This window comes from Tamandua tetradactyla, chromosome 4, assembly GCF_023851605.1.
Source record: "Tamandua tetradactyla isolate mTamTet1 chromosome 4, mTamTet1.pri, whole genome shotgun sequence".
Lineage (NCBI taxonomy): Eukaryota > Metazoa > Chordata > Mammalia > Pilosa > Myrmecophagidae > Tamandua > Tamandua tetradactyla.
Genome location: NC_135330.1, coordinates 168,760,035 through 168,774,852, shown reverse-complemented (window position 1 = coordinate 168,774,852; position 14,818 = coordinate 168,760,035). Strand labels below are relative to the sequence as shown.

Below are 14,818 nucleotides of genomic sequence, written 5' to 3'. Positions count from 1 at the left end.
TATCAGTGTTAGTTTAGCTGTACCCAATGACCATTTGTAACAATTTTTATGGGAAAGTGAATTCTCAGCTTTAATTAGGAAACCCGAGGACAGCAGGAAGAAGAGGTACCTGGACATGGTTCGAGTCCCTTAAATAAAGCCATTTCCCAGGATGAGAATTACCCTAAAGCAGCATTTTTCAAAATTGTTTGTTGTGACCCACAGTGAAAAATACATTTTATATCAAGAGCCCATAAACACACACACACACACAAGAAACAAGTTTCACAAGACAAAACTTATGCACTCTGAACAGAATAGTTTCTATTCTGTTATAGAATAGAAGTGCTTTTATTATATTATAGTTCATTTAAAAATGCTTATCATGACACAATTTCACAATCACTAATGGGTTGGGACTTACAGTCTAAAAACACCATTGCCCTGAACGACGCAACCTGAGAAGCAAAGAGCAGTGAGTCATGGCTGATGATAAGGGTTCCCCTGGCTTCTGAACTGCATACCTGTATCTTAATACACTTTGAATAAAAATACTATATTGAGACAGTTTCCTGAAAATATCTTACAAATTCCCACATCCCTTGGTCTGGGCATCCCCCTATTTATGCAGCTCCTTTCCCCTCATTTCAAGCCTGTCTTGAAGATATAGATATTGGCAGAAAGCCTAAGGATATAGATAATTAAAGATAATAGATAACAAAGACGAAGATTGTAAATCATCTTGATGAAAAGTCTGAAGATCTAAAAACTTAAAAAAAATGTTTCTAGTTATTCACAATACATGGGTATCATTTCAATAAAAACCTGGGCTTTTGTTTTCGCTTCAGCAGCACATATACTAAAATTGGGACAATACAGAGATTAGCATGGCCCCTGCGCAAGGATGAATGCAAATTTGTGAAGTGTCCCATTTTTTAAAAAAAGAAAACTTGGGATTTTATTGCCAGAGTAATGATACAAACTACGGCTGGTATTGAAAACAAGCCATTATTATCCACTAGAATTTGCTTCTGACAGCAGGCTGGAATCAGAATATTCAAAAGCCTTCTAGCTTCCTGATAGAGACCTAAAGCATGTTCTCTTTAGAAGAGTCAAAAGATTCTGGGTGAAGGGATGACTCTGATGACTCCAGGGACAAATAAATACTAAAAGCATTCCCATGTAGAAATTGGAACACTTGACACTGTGTGTGGAATGTAAAATGGTGTAACCACTATGGAAAATAGTTTTATGATTCCTCAGAAAGTTAAGTATAGTATTACCATACGACCTGGCAACCCCACTTTTAGGTATATACCCCAAAGAACTGAAAGCAGGGCCATGAACAGATACTTGTATATCAACGTTCATAACGACATCATTCACAACTGCCAAAAGATGGAGGCAACCCAAGCGCCGATAGAACATGCAAATTCATAAAGTCAGAAACTAGAATACAGGTTACCAGGCGCCAGGTGGGAGAAGGGAACAGAGCGTTAATGGTAGGGAGCTTCTGTTTAGGGTGATGGAGAGGTTCTGGCAATGGATGATGGTGACGGAGGCAGAACTTTGTGAACGTAATTAACACCACTGAACTGTATATTTGAAAAAGGATAAAAAGAGAAATTTTAGGTTGTATGTAAGTTAACCATACTCCAAAAGTATATAAACTGTAAAAAACAAAGAGTAAACCCTGACGTAAATGGTAGGCTAAAGTTAATAGCTAATTACAATAATATTGTTTTATCAATAGTAACAAAAGTACCACACTAATGTAAAATGTTCACAATAGAGAAAACTGTGTGTGAGAGGGGGATATATGGGAACTCTGTACATTCTGCAGGATTTTTCTATAAACTTACAACTGCTCTAATAAAATAATAATAATAATAATAAAAGAGACTGGGGAGCATCATTTTCAAATTTAATTTAAGAAGGTTTAATTTGACTTGCCATTTAGTCCTTTGCTCAAAAAGAAAATGTACAAATCTCAAGAACATCTTACTCCACTAAGTTATCTTTGGCCTTTTATTTCTGTTCTTTCTTTCCTTCCTGTGTTGTAAGATTATTTTTAATAAATAACATGATTTTTTTTTGTAGTATAATAGATAATGTGAAGATTCATACAGTTTCAATACCAAAATGCAATTTGGGTTCCCACCCGTATCTATTTACCATTCACTTTAACCTACAGGTTAGAAATGATTAAATACTCATTTTAAAATCAGCCAAAAACATACTATATCAATTGGGGTTGTACCAACCACAAACAATTCAAACCACAAAGGCTTGAATTGATGATCAGAGAAAATACAGCAAGAATGAATGCAAGAATTTTCAGAGAAGACTTAATAGAAAAATTATATTTTTTTACGTTGACATTTGGTGGTACAGTTTATAAAACCAAACTGAAAATGAAAATTCTATGTTAGAAAAAATAATAAGTGTAAAACAAAGAAAAACTAGCCATTGCCATTTTTGCTAAGCCCAAGGGAATTATCTTGGAAATATTATCAGCATAAGTTGTTTGGATTTTTATCTCTGACCATATATTCATATACATAAGCATGTCTACTTATGTACATATGTCTATATGTGGGTACATGCATACATATTTCCAGAGCAGAAAAAATCCTACAGGCCTTAAGAAAAAATAGCAGGAGTGCTGCCCATTAAGTTATCAGTTCCAGGCCTTCAGTTTCTAATTGACAACTTCAGGGCTACTTTCATCACTTGTCAACTTCAAACCCACACTCAATTTTTCCTTTTAGATTATGTTGCATCTGTAATTTAACTGTGTTTCTGACGTACTGCAGCATGTTCTGGTAGGACTATTTCTTCAGAAGCACAGCTTAGTAGAGGATGGAAAAGGAGAAGACCTGCTAAATGTTTCTCACATCTATCTACTACTCAAAAGAACTTGGCGAGAAAAAACACATTTTTATTCTTATAATATTTTCCACTAGCCTTAGCAATAATTCAAACCATTTTAAAAAAGTAAATATGAGATTAAGTCAAACACAAAAGGGTGTCTGATACAACAAAAAATACCTTCAATCTTATATAGTGAAGCTAGTGAAATCTTAGCTCATATTTTAAGTCTAGTAACATGCAAAAACAAACAAAAATGGTATATTAGGCTGCAAGCTAAATAATTTTCAAAACCCATAATGAGATGAGCAAATACATGAAATAGTTAAATATGCCATTTTTAAGTTCATTAAATTGCTTTTGTGTGAAAAAATAAATGCTTTAAGTTGATCAGTATTTTAAGCATCAGCTTTCATGATTTAAAAAAAAAACAAAAAAAATTAACAAATGGATCAATGACCTAAATATAACAAATAAAACTATAAAACTCTTAGAAGAAAACATAGGGAAATTTCTTCAGGACCTTATATTAGGTAATGGATTCTTACAGTTTACGCCAAAAGAACGAGCAACAAAAGAAAAAATAGATAAACTGGAAACAAAATAAAAAAACTGTTGTGCATTCTTAGCTAAAGTCTAGGGAACATTATCAAGGTGAAAAAGCAACTTAGAGAATGGGAGAATATATTGGGAAACCACATATCAGATAAGGATTTAAAATGCAGACTATATAAAGAACTCCTACAAGTCAAAAACAAAAAAGACAAACAACCCAATTTAACAAGTAGGCAAAGGACTTGAATAGACATTTCCCCAAAGAAGATATACAAATGGCCAGAAAGCACATCAAAAGATGCTCAACATCACTACACATCAGGGAAATGCAATCAAAACCACAATGAAATACCACCTCTCACTCACTAGAATCCTATTATTTAAAAAGAATCGAAAATAACAAGTGCTGACAAGGATGTAGAGAAACAGGAACCTTAGTACTTTGTTGGGAGGAACATAAAATGTGCAGCTGCTATGGAAAACAGCTTGGCAATTTCTCAGGAAGTTAGCATAGAATTACTATAGGACCTAGAAATCCCACTTCTAGGAATATATCTAAAAGAACTGAAAGCAGAAACTCTAATAGATATTTGTACATCAATGTTCATTGCAGCGTTATTCACAACAACCAAAAAGTAGCAACAATAAAACTCCCCATCAGCAGATGGAAGGATAAACAAAATTTTGTATAGACATGCAACGGACTATTATTCAGCCATATAATGAAATGAGTTCTGATACATGGATGAAACTTGATGACATCATGTTGAGTGAAATAAGTCAGACATGAAGAAACAGATATTGTATGATTCCACTTATAAGTGATAGCTAGAATATGTAAACTCACAGAGACAGAAAGTACAGCACAGGGGCTGGGGAAGGGGAAGAAAGAATGGGGAGTTAATGAATAAAGACTGTAGGATTTCTGTTTGTGATAGTGGGAAAGTTCTGTAATGGATGGTGGTGAGGGTACTGCAATACTGTGAATGTCATCTATCCCACTGAACATTATGCTTCAGAGTGCTTGAGATGGGAAAGTTTATGTTGTATATATGTTTCCACAATTAAAAAAAAAAGCAATAAAGAGACAATGACAATTAAATGCAATACATGATCCTTGACTGGATCTAAAAATGGAGAAGAAAAGGCCCAAAATGATACCATTAGGATGTATTAAATACATCCTTTTAAAAAGCTGAAATATATACTGCAAGCTTTATATCAACATTAAATTTCTTGAACTTGATAACTGTACAGAGTGGTTACAAAAATGAATATCCTTATTATTAAAGAAAACAATGAAAAAATGAATATCCTTGTTCTTAGGAAATATATATGAAAGTATTAAATGTTCAAGGAGTATGATGTATACAGTCTGCTCTCAAATGTTTAGAAAATAGAGAGACACAAATGGATAAAGAGATGGATAAATAGAATGATATGCCAACAGTGGCAAAATGTTAAAAGTTGGAGGGCCTCTGTAACACACAATATAAATCAACCTGTCTGGATAGCTCATTTAAACAACCCAAACACTTGGAGCCTGGAATGGAAATGAAGCCTCATAAATTTGTATATCTTAAAGTAATACCCGGAGACATCCCAGACTATGGTGGGCTGATAATTAAAAAGTATTGGTAGAACTTGGCAGGTGAATTCACTGCCCTCCCCACTAGGTGGGACATGACTCCCAGGGGTATAAATCTCTCTGGTAACGTGGGACCTGACTCGCAGGATAGCTGGGACCTGGCATCACGAGACTGAGAAAACCTTCTTGACCAAAAGGGGGAAGAAAGAAGTGAGACAAAATAAGTTTTAGTGGCTGAGAGACTTCAAATAGAGTCAAGAGGTTATCCTGGAAGTTATTCTTATGCATTATATAGATATCCTTTTTTAGTTTATGGTGTATTGCAGTGGCTGGAGGGAAGTACCTGAAACTGTTGAACTGTGTTCCAGTGGCCTTGATTCTTGAAAATGACTGTATAACTATATAGCTTTTGCAATGTGCCATATGATTGTGAAAACCTTGTATCTGATGTCCTTTTATTGAAGGTATTGACAGAGGAATAAAAAAACCAACCAAACAAAAACAATAAATAAATAAATAATGAGGGGATAAAGGGTAAAAATTGGGTAGATCGAAAACTGGTGGTCAATGAGAGGGAGGGTAAGGGGTATGGGATGTATAAGTTTTTTCTTTTTATTTATTTTTCTGGAGTGATGCAAATGCTCTAAAAATGATCACGGTGAGGAATACACAACTATGTGATGATATCGTGAGACATCAATTGTACACTATGGTAGGACTGTATGTGTATGAAGATTTCGCAATAAAATTTTTATTCATTTATGAATAAAAATATTTTTAAGAAAAAGATTAAAAAAAAGTATTGGCAGAGTCCTTTAAGGGACTGGAGAAAAAATATGGAACTATTAAACTTTTCCATATGGGAAACTTCTGGTGCTTTCTCAAACATTAGAGACCCCCAACAAAATAGGCCAAGCCTTTAATTATGAGGTTTGCCCTTATGAAACTTATTTCTATACTGGAAAAGCTAAGACTACTGTATTTATGCCTTAGAGTTGCTTTCAGGAAACCTCTTTAGTTGCTCAGATGTGGCCTCTCTCTAAGTCTAACTTTGCAAGGAAAATCATTACCCTCCCTCCTCCGTGGACATGACATTCAGGGGTGAAAATCTTCCTGATAATGTGGGATATAACTGCCATCCCAGGACCATGGGATTGGTAATGTCATCCAGACAAAAGGGGGGAAAGAAAGGTAACAAAACAAGATATCAGTGGCTAACAGAGTTCAAATAGAGTTGAGAGACAATTCTGGAGGCTACTCTTATTCAAGCTTCAGCTAGCTATTGCTAATTGCCACAGTTTGTCAAACCCTAATCAACATCATACCTATTAACCCTAAAGAAACCTAGGGCTGTAACTGAGACCTTTTAAAAGTTTCATACATTAAGTTTACTTTCCTGAAAACCATTACTTCCAGAGAGTTTCTAGGCTCGAGAAGCCCTGTTACCCAGAGGGGCCAGCCTCTCCAAAAATATCAACTAATTGCATCCCTTATCCTATATTATCAACATAGTCAGAAAGGCAATAGCACAAAGATCCTTATAGAATGGCAGAAGCATCAAAGGAGAAGGAAGAGTTAGAGCAGATAGGATTTAACAAATGAGTATGACTGCTGAATCACTATATTGATACTTCTTTTAGTCTCCAGTGTTTTGAAGCAACTAAAAGGAAAAATCTGAAATTGTGGAATGATAACCCATACCAAACTATGAAATCTGTTCTGTAGCTGTTCGTTAGAGTGTACTTTTTTGAAAACTATTGCTTTTTCTTTTATTATTATATATGTTATATTTCAAAGTTAAAAAAATACTAAAAAAAAGTTGGTGGATCTGTGTTGCAACTTCCTGCATGGGTTTTGCATTATTTTTGCTAGTGTCCTTAAGTCTGAAATGATTTCAAAATAAAAGTTTAAAAATATTTTAATTAACAAATTTTAAAGCTTACTTCCATAGTGTCAAAATAGATTAAAATCAGATCATTCTGTTTGATTAAAATCTGCCTTACATAGGGAATATAATTTTTAAACTATATATATATATATATACAGCAATCATATAACTTTCCTATATAATTCCAATGCCAAATCTTCTATTCCATTATTCAGTTCCATAAATGTGCCTAAAATCATGTGCTCAAATTGGTGTATACACCAATTTGCAGTTCTGAAAATATAGTTACCTTGCACAGACAAAAAAGATGAGTTTTATGTCAATTTTTATTTTTGGCTTTGATTTGTTACATAAAAATGCACTTAAATGATTGTTAAATCTTTGATACACTCCTTTAAGAATGACTAAATGCATATGCTGTAGGACTGGATTTGGCCAAGTATCTATTGTTATGGTTACCAATATTTATGAAACAGAATGATTAACATATAGTCATTTCTCCTCGTTTAGAGGCTTACAAGCTTGTAAAGTCAAAAGAGTAATGGAACTTAAAACTATCAACACTGTGTGGGCACTAAATAACACAATGCACGTATACACAGTGACCACAGGCTGTGGCTTAGACAGTTCTAGTTGACCTTGATGTCCCCATGTAATTGTCAATAGCACCCCTTCCATTGCAAAATTGTCCAGATTTGATGACAAATTATAAGGTTACCGTGTTCATCAATGTGAAGATTTGTAGATTGCTGGTTTTCTAGTTGGCTTTTACCACTATGCTCATTATGGTCTTAAGGTGGATGACTCTTCAAAATCCAATTGTTTATTACCTAAAATTTAGCCCAAGGTGAAAAAGTAAACAGAAGAGACTTAGCCACTATAGTCTTTTTGAAAGAGCCCTGCCTTTGGAGCTGGACCCATGGGTAAAATCCCAGGTCTGCCTCTTAGATTGATGCTGGGGAAGTTAAGTCCCACTCTGTTCCTTGGTTCCCTGATCTAGCAAATGGGGAGGGTTAACTGACGTAATGTCAACAGCACAGGACTCCACTGTCACTGAGGGAACCTATGGAGTCATGCTACCCAGGTTCAAATCCTGGCTCCACAATTTGTTAACTAAGTAACATTGGGCAAGTAACTTAATTTCTTTGTATTTTAGATGCTGCATTAGTAAAATGGTGAAAATAAAATTTATTTCATAGGGTTGTTGTGAATAATAAGTGAAATAATGCTGAAAATGTTAGCATAGTACCCAGGACATAGCAAGCTCTCAATGCACATACATTTTTGGCTAAAGAGACTTTCTTCTTTCTTAATATTCCTGTTTTAGACTCTTGGCTCCATGTTCTGTCTAGATCACTGCAAAATTTCATTATCTAGCACAAAATCTGAATATCATAGATGATTAATAAATATTTGTTCAAATGATTTTGAGAAATGAATATGGCACACTTAAATTGTATGGGTGTGTATATATGTTTGTGTGTGTAATTATATTTTTAAAAATTCTCAATAATTTGGTGTAAGAATAGAGGCCTTAGTGCTTTAATGAAATGCAATGCTAATTACTTTTCAACCTGATAAGGCAGGGTGAAGGCTGGAGGTACAATTTAATAGCAATGCTAAACTGACTTTAAGAATGATCTGTAATTCGCTTCTTTGCATGCAAATTAATATATCTGATATGCTTGAAAACTGTCCTCTAAAGTTTTTCAGAAATATGAATGTATTGAATGAATGTATATGGACATGGGCACACACCATTCATATTTACATATATATACCATATAGGAATTTAATAGTTTTTATATAATACATTCTGTGGCTAATTTATTTTTCCTTTACCATATTTTACAGCCAAGATAGGAAGTGCACAACATGTGGAGAGACCAGGTTTGGCAGAGATGGATAGGGCAGTGAAAACACTGCTTAATCTACATCCAAAGATAGGTTATAATGGAGGATTTCAAATGAGAGAAGAGTAGCTTAAAATCGGGAATTCTTTCATTTAATCCTTGTACTTTCATGTTGGGGTGAACACTGCCACCTTTGGCAGTCTCCACCACCTTGGCACTTGCAAATATAAAAGGTTTACATTAGACTGCACCCTGGTCTCAATGTTTGTCTTGCTAGAGCGCCATATTGCTACTGTGATTGTTATGGAGTGGGTTAGGGTACAGAGAGAGTCCAGAACCACTTGTTTTTCCTATTCACCATGGGCACCCCCAGTAGAAGCATCATTTTATCCATGCATTAGCCAAGAAAACAAGATCCAAAGCTCACTGTGCCTAACAAAGTCAATCATACCTGCTACCACACATAAAAAAACCTCTTCTTTGAAACTTTGCCCTTTTAAGTTTCCACAGGGAGAGAGGCAGTGATTCTCAAAGAACACCTGTGGAAGGAATGCGTTCAGGCAGCACGGCTCCAAGGTCCAAGGAAGCAGCTCACTCACTCCAGGAAGAATCTGCCAACTCACCTTGCCCAGAACAGGTTTAAGGCCATGCCTGGTCCAGACATTTGCTTCTACTGCATGAGCTGAGGCTTAGTCACACCTACTAGGTCTTATCTCTGTTCTCAAGCATATTGAGCTAACAGGTAGATCACTCAGTCAATAGTTTCTTTTTATTTATTTATTTATTTTTATATTTTTATTGACAAAACAAAACAACATACAAACATGAACATTCTTAACATATGAACATTCCATACTTGGCGTATAATCAATGGCTCACAATATCATCACATAGTTGTATATTCATCACCATGATCATTTCTTAGAATATTTGCATCATTCCAGGAAAAGAAATAAAAAGAAAATAGAAAAAACTCATACATACCATACTACTTACCCTTCCCTCTCACTGACCACTAGTATTTCCATCTACCCAATATATTTTTAACCTTTGTTCTTCCTATTTTTTTCTATACCCCTTACCACTCCCTTTCATTGATCACTAGCATTTCAAACTAAATTTATTTTAACATTTGTTCCCTTTATTATTTATTTTTATTCCATATGTTCTACTCGTCTGTTGACAAGGTAGATAAAAGGAGCACCAGACACAAGATTTTCTCAATCACACAGTCCAATTGTGAGACCTATATCATTATACAATCATCTTCAAGAAATGTCTACTGGACACAGCTCTACAGTTTCAGGCACTTCCCTCTAGCCTCTCTAATACACCTTAAACTAAAAAGGGGATATCTATATAATGCATAAGAATAACCTCCAGGATAACCTCTCAACTCTGTTTGAAATCTCTCAGCCACTGACACTTTATTTTGTCTTGTTTTTCTCTTCCCTCTTTCAGTTGAGAAGATTTTCTCAACCCCTTGATGCCGAGTCCCAGCTCAGTCTAGGATTTCTGTCTCATGTTGCCAGGGAGGTTCACACCCTTGGGAGTCATGTCCCATATAGAGAGGGGGAGGGCAGTGAGTTTGCTTGACGTGTTGGCTAAGAGACAGAGATAGGCCACATCTGAGCAACAAAAGAGGTTCTCTGGGGGTAACTCTTAGGCCTAATTTTAAGTAGGCTTAGCCTATTATTTGCAGGGATAAGTTTCATATGAATAAACACCAAGTCAATCAATAGTTTGTTTATTTTTTAACTCTACCATTCAAAGTATAAATGGACATTTTTAAAAAAATTAAAGATGTAGGTTTAGAGAAAAATCTTGCAGAAAATACAGAGTTCCCATATTCCACCCCCATTATTAAGACCTTGCATTAGTGTAGTACTTTTGTTACTATTGATAAAAGAATATTATTATAGTGGTATTATTAGCCATAGTCCATGGTTTACATATAAAAGGACAGGAACATGTTTTCTATGGGTTAAATCTGCATTAATTTACATTTCATTGTTATAATGAAACAATTTCCAAAGAATGAGTAAAATAACTAGAGTGCTTTCCTAAAGAAATTACTTTTTTTTTTAATCTTGGAATTTTTCATGGATTATTTCAGTTATTTAATTTATACACTTAAATTGTGTTTTCTGGGGCGGGCCGCGGTGGCTCAGCGGGCAAAGTGCTTGCCTGCTATGCCGGAGGACCTCGGTTCGATTCCCGGCCCCAGCCCATGTAACAAAAACGGAGAAACAGAATACAATAAAACAAGAAAATGTTTAAAGATGTTTCCCTTTCTTCCTTCCTTCCTTCCTTCTATCCTTCCTTCCTTCTCTCTGTCTTTCCTTTAAAAAAAAAAAAAAAAAAAAAAAAAAAAATTGTGTTTTCTAAAATGCAGATTAAAGAATGGCAAACTCCATTGTTTTGCCACTTTCAGATCTGCATCCAAATATGGCTTATCTGGTAGATTTCAATAATTTCATGGTTTGGTTGTTCACTAGTGAAGCTTTGTGTGTAATGCTACCTATGTCAGTATTATTGATTCATTCCCTACCTGCTTGTATAGTTGACAAGTATATTCATTGCATTTATACAGTTGTTAGATATTAAGTATCCCCAAGGTTCTTTGTATTTATGCCAGCAAAATGAAAATTAATCTTTCTTTTATCTGTAGGGTAAGATATATGACTGTAGATCTAATTAGCAGTTGTTCAAGATGATTAAAAATTCATTTGTTTCATTTTAATTATATTGAATATCTGCTCAAATTAATCAAGTTACGGACTTAAATGTTTGCCATTGCTGCTGCTTTTATGACACAAATGTAATAGAAAGTACGTTTCTGAAATGTTGATGTGAAAATTTGGGGGAGGTGTTGTGAGGGAATTCAGTGATTTCAAATATTCCAAGACTATTATTTATTTAAAAGAAATCTGGGTAGAATCGTCTTATAAGGTGAAGGACCTAGTTAGTGTAAAGCAATTCCCGTACCACCCTACATTCCCTGCCCCTGAGCGGTGTACTATGAACCCCTGGCTTTTATTGCAACCCTGATTTCTTTAAAATATAAATTTATATGTACCTTTAGTAATTTGCAACTCAGAGTCTATTAAAAAGTAGTTATTGTTGGGGGGTGCACGGGTAGTTCAGTGGTAGAATTCTAGCTTGCCAGGATGGAGACCTGGGTTCGATTGCTGGCCCATGCACTTCCCAAACAAGCAAACAAAGACCTTGGTATAAACTAATAATCCTAATTTATCTAGACATTTAATGATCTGCAGCAAGGGTGAGCAATGAAGAAGAGATCACAATATCTAAAGTAAAGTGCTCTGCAAAGGTAGAATTAGTGTATCTGGGGAGATTAAACTTAGAAGATAAAATCTGAGGAGTCCCTGCTGAAAAGATGCCCAAAGCTCTGAATTTCACATTATGAGAAATCTTACAATCAGAGCCAATGATAATCACTCCTTTAAGTTAGCTAGCCTATTCTCTTAAAATTCAAACCTATCTTCAAGAGTTCATTTCAACAAACACTTAGTAAGCACTGCTGGCCTCAAAGAAAGAATAGGTCTAATGGAAGACCAGACATTTAAGCAGGTAAACGCAATACAAAGTAAAAAATGTTATAAGAATAGCAGCCATAATAAACACATGCTAATAAGTACTGTACATATATTATTTTTAACCCTTCTGCCATGGCAAAATAACTAATAGTATTGCCACTGTATACAGGTGAGGAACTGAGGTTGGAGGAGATTAACTGGTCTGAGCTCATATAGCCAGGAAATTAAAGGACCAGAATTGAAACCAAACTACCCAACTCCAGAACCCTGACCTCTTCCCACAAATCCACATGGTCTCCCCAACAGCAGGAGAGCATTACAAGAGTTATGGGAGGACAAAGGAGAACCACTTGGTCCAGCCTGGCAGGCAACAGATAGTTATACTTCTAAGGGCAAGGCATTTCTGAAGGTGAGAATAATATGCTGTGTGAAGGAGACAAGGAGGGAACACAGGAAGAAGGAATGATATGTGCAAAACCAGGAGGAATGTAAACATGATAAAGGACTCCTGCAATGGTGACCATAACCTAAACTGTGAAAGATAAGGCTGGACATAAGATAAGGGCTGGGCTTTGGGCCTTGTGCTAAAGAATGTGAACTTCATCCTGTGAACAATGAATGGGGAAGGGTCAATTCTGCCCTGGGAGAGGACTGAGAGAAGAGATGGAACGGAGACGTGTTTAGACCAACAGGCAGGGCCTGGGGACTGAGTGTATCTGGTGTTGTTAAAAAGATGAGCCAAGGACTCTCTAGCTCCTGGGTTGGGTGGATGGAGTAAGTGCTGGTACTGTCCCTTAAGATGAAGAACCCAGGAACAGAGGCCACTCTGACACATGTGAGCATCAGTCACTCACATGTGAGTAAGCATTAAGTCAGATGTGTATGGGAATCGAGGTGCTGAGGAGATAATTTGAGAGCTGCAGGAGTCGTTCAAGGACGACACAAGAGCCTGGGCTCGTGTGCCAGAAGGGAAGTCTGAGGATGGGGAAGAAGATGGAGGAAAGGGAGAAAAATGTCAGATGCCAGAAAACACTTATCTGTGGCATTATATCCTTCACAATCTGTCAAAAGGCAGAGTTTCTTACTGACAGTATAGGGAAGAAAACTAGAATCCTGGAAGAAACCTCGGATCCTGACTCCCAATCCACATTTTCTTCATTTCTGTCATATTCCTTATCTGGTGGACACAATATTATTTTCTCACCTCATACCAAGTATCTCTATTTTTTCCAAATATTTTACAACACTGTAACTTAATTAAAAAATAAAAGTGTCACATGTACATTAAAAAGCATTCAAATGATCCAGAAAAGCACAAAATAAAAATTGTTTCCATTACCATACTCCAAGCTCCCAATCTCTGTCCCCAAACGTAACCACCGTTTAAAGTTTTTTTGTGTATTCTCCCTGAAAAAAATGTATTACTTTTACATGCATTTTTTTTTTTTTGCTTCCAGCTGCTGTTTTCTTCATGAGGGGAGATCCCTTGGCCTGGTGATTTTGAGCAGATGCATTACCAGAGCCTACCTTCAAACGAATAAGCACCATTTCTGAGCAAAAAGGCATACACTGGAACAGTCTGAAATCCTCAAAAAGGAATGGATATTTTAATCTCCTGGGTTAAAGAAGAAGTCCTAAAAAGGAACTAGGCTTAAAACAGGAATCCTGAGCAGTGGGATCCAGAAGGAGCAGTGGTTTCTCCCAGATAATGCCGATCCCTTGGCATGGGGCCACTTCTCCCTAGTCCAATCCCAACTGCGTTCTTTGGAAAAAATTGGACCTTGATATGAAGGAAAGCAATATTACTCAAGGCCTACAATTTCTTCTGTGAGAACCCCTCAGAGTCACCTATGACAATCAGAGAGGATATTTTACTACTGGTCAGAGAAAGAGACAAGCTCTGTAAGTCCACAGTGCTGAGAAGGTCTACAAGCAGAACCAGTGACTGGATCCAAGAGCAGGAAGACCACCTACTTAGCAGCAGGGTACAGCTCTGACCCAAATGAGGGGCCAACTAAAGGTAATACAGGGTACACATCTAACACCAAAGTAGTTGGCTTCAAAGTAGTTGGGAAGGGCAAGCAGGTGGGTACTTGGAGCATTGAGATTTAAACAGACATTTGTACTTGTCAGCGGGTAAAGCATGGAGCATGCTGGTTATACCTATTGTTATACCCAAGGAGACTCTGTAGACTGTTCTAGATCTATAAAATGGATTCATGAATTTTCATCTAATCTTTGTTTTTCTTCATGATTTCATTTAAAGAACCCATCCAGGGATCACCTATAAAAATACTGAAGTTGGGCTGGCCCACTGTGGGGGATAATGGTCATCGTCAGGCAGCCAAGCACCAATCCAGTTCCCATGCCAGAGAACCCTCCACCTACTAAAGCAAAACCCAGTACCCAACACCAATGCTAAAAATGCTCGTCAACTCCTCCTTAACCCAAGGGGCCTGCCTGTCATACACCTGTCTTAGTCTTGGAACTCAGAGTCCATGACATAGAAAAGCAGGAACTGTGA

The 14,818-nt window shown here is 36.3% G+C and overlaps 1 protein-coding gene and 1 non-coding gene across 3 annotated transcripts in view; one reads left to right on the top strand and one right to left on the bottom strand.

The window, feature by feature from the left end:
• The window catches only part of CLYBL (citramalyl-CoA lyase), a 291,846-nt gene that overhangs the window by 227,448 nt on the left and 49,580 nt on the right, over window positions 1–14,818 (bottom strand). The window lies entirely within an intron of this gene.
• On the top strand, window positions 815–917 carry LOC143681887 (U6 spliceosomal RNA). The gene has a single exon (XR_013174938.1). It is a non-coding gene; the product is annotated as a U6 spliceosomal RNA (small nuclear RNA).